Raw genomic sequence first — 2,748 nt, forward strand, 5'->3', positions numbered from 1 at the left:
TTTTAAAGCTGCTTTTTCCGCATGACTCTCTCATGGTAATTCAAATAACTTTGATCTCCTCTCAGGAGAAATTGCTAGATAATTACCCAAACAGTCTTCATCACCCAGTGTGAGTCATTTTCAATCTAAAGCTTAAGTGTACAGTAAGTGTAAACCTGGATTAGGAACAATAACAGACATACAGCAAAAACAAATACCCTGTACAGTGTGTGCCAATGTAGACAGTAGCTTTTCAGACTTAAACAGTTCCTTGAACTCGGCTGTAAACATGTTTGTTTCTGCTGTAAAAACTCGCATTTCAGAATGGGTGTGTGTGTGACTTTGGCGGCTTTTGCAGCCAGCCTCAAGTGGACAATCGCGGAACTGCAGGTTTTTGCACTTTTGTATTAACTTTAAAAAATGTTTTAATTTTTTTTACAAATAGGCCTCTTTTCTTTTACTGTGCCCATCTTAGATTAGCATACAAAAACATTCACCTGTCACATGAGGGCTACAAAAACATACTGAAACTGGGTAAGTCAGACAAGAACAAATCATAATAAATGTATAATGTTTATGGAATCAAAAGTTAGCTTAAAAAGAAACACTGGTTTCTAACTAGCTAGCAACATTAAAGTTCAGAGGCAAGAGCCATCTTGGATTTTATTTTGAAATTCTTGATGAAAATTTTAGATTTGATAACATTATATTTCACTACAGTATCGGACTCACACAATTATTTATTCTGTTATTATTTAGCTTCACTGGCACTTGATAGTTTGTGGGGTTGAAAAGGGAAAAGCCAAATATTGTATTATATAAAAAAAATATTTTCCATTCGAATTCACACATTTGTTACTCACTGTGACAAACATTTGGCATTTTTATTAATCACACTAAATGGTGAAACTGAAAATGAGAAACGACATGTCAAATAACAATTACGAGAAAAGATTTTTAAGTGTCTAGGTCATTTATTTACATTCATAAATAATGCTACAGAAGTCGGGCTTATCTGGTTGAATGGCAATGAGGATCCTTTTTCTGATGGGTTATAAAATGAAACTGTGAAATCATTTATGACCCAACTGCAGGTGCATTTGTCCAGAGAACGTGTAAATCATTTATGTTTTGATGAAATGGGTTTCTCATTTATATTTAATTCGTCTCAGTGTGGGTGAGTCTTCAAACAACACTTAGACTGGCTTTGGGCTCTCCAATAATGTTGACTGCAACAATCCTGACAAAACTATTTTCTTGTGCAAACAGCAGTGTTTGGGCAGAGAGGGAGTTTGATAGTTCATTGCACTGATACTGGGAAACAACTTTTCAACATCAGAGCCTGATGAACACCACAAGCTGAAACACGTCGGTCTAATTAGTTGTTAAAGTTGATCTTCACACTACAAGTGTTGATGAAGCTTTTTGTTCTCCTCTAGCCTTTCTCTCTTCATTCACCTTGGTAGCTGGGGAAGTTGTGCCAGAAAATCCCACTAGGGGAAAAAATCACCCTTTCAAATGTCCGTAGGTTCTGTAGTATGTCTGGAACCTCAATTAACAGAGATAATCTTGTTTTGAATCTAAAAGATCAACGTGGCGGTTACTCAGAATTCCCAACATGTAAACAGGTCATCAAATGAAAAGAAGGATCTCCTCGTCAAATGGCAGTGGTGGGATTTGAGCCCACACCTCCTGAGAGACTGGAGCCTAAATCCAGCACCTTGGACCACTCGGCCACACTACCTGTCCAATGGGGTAACCTGTGCACTGCCTATACCTATGTTTTCAGGTTCTGCTCAGTTGCAGGAACATACAATGAAAAATAAATCAATAATCTGTGGCAAACTGAAAATTACTTGACTGTAACTTTATTGTGAGCGAACATAGTGATTCACCTGTAGCTTCCTCAGCTTCGCCCAGCTGTTCACGCATTGTTCACTCACAATGATGAAAGTTGGATGAACAAATCATTAAAGGGGACATATTGTAAAAAATCAACTTTCACAGAGTTTTTGAACATATATTTGAGTAACCTGAGTTTCTACCGACCCACAAAATGTGAAATAAACCCATCGAGTCCTTTGTTTGTGGTCTGCATAAATCTTATGACACAGAGAAAAATGCTCTGTTTCAAATTTGCTCTTCTTGTGATGTCACAGTGGGATTCTGGTAAAAAAAAAAAAAAAAATCCCCTCCCCTCCCCTGGTATCTCCACCCATGGACTCCACCTCAGCCTAAAACAATATTTTTTCGCAGCTCTGCCATTTTTAGACGGGGGGGGGGGGGGGGGGGGGGCTCATTGCATTTAAAGAGACAGACACACCAAAACGGAGCGTTCTGAGAGAGCAGATGTTTCTTTTAGACCACAGGGGACTGTTTGAAAAGGTGGAGAAGGGGGATAATATGTCCTCTTTAAGTAACCCAGTTTTTTCATATGCTGTATGCTATTATTAACTGCACATATGTGAACTTTTGTTATATTTCAAAAAGGCAATATATCAAAAATGCAACATGCCATTTTCTCCTTACAGAACCCAAAAAGTGAGAGCATCACATGTCGGTTATATTTAACAACCTTGCCAACTGATGCAGTTAGAAATTAAAATTTAATGATGGATTTCTAGGGCAAGCTGTCAGCTGGCAAAGTCTTAGCCAAAACAGAACATAAATACATTCAGTCCACGCGTTAACAAGAAAATGATGAAAATCACTGGCAGCACAGACACGACTGAAAATGACCCTGAAAAACACAGGGAAACATGGGTAAAA

At 38.0% G+C, this 2,748-nt stretch overlaps 1 non-coding gene across 1 annotated transcript; it reads right to left on the reverse strand.

Moving 5' to 3' along the window:
• Positions 1 to 1,641: 1,641 nt before the first annotated feature.
• trnal-uag (transfer RNA leucine (anticodon UAG)) lies at positions 1,642 to 1,723 on the reverse strand. Its single transcript has one exon. It is a non-coding gene; the product is annotated as a tRNA-Leu (tRNA).
• Between the last annotated feature and the right edge of the window lie 1,025 nt (positions 1,724 to 2,748).

Source organism: Labrus bergylta, chromosome 23 (genome assembly GCF_963930695.1).
Source record: "Labrus bergylta chromosome 23, fLabBer1.1, whole genome shotgun sequence".
Lineage (NCBI taxonomy): Eukaryota > Metazoa > Chordata > Actinopteri > Labriformes > Labridae > Labrus > Labrus bergylta.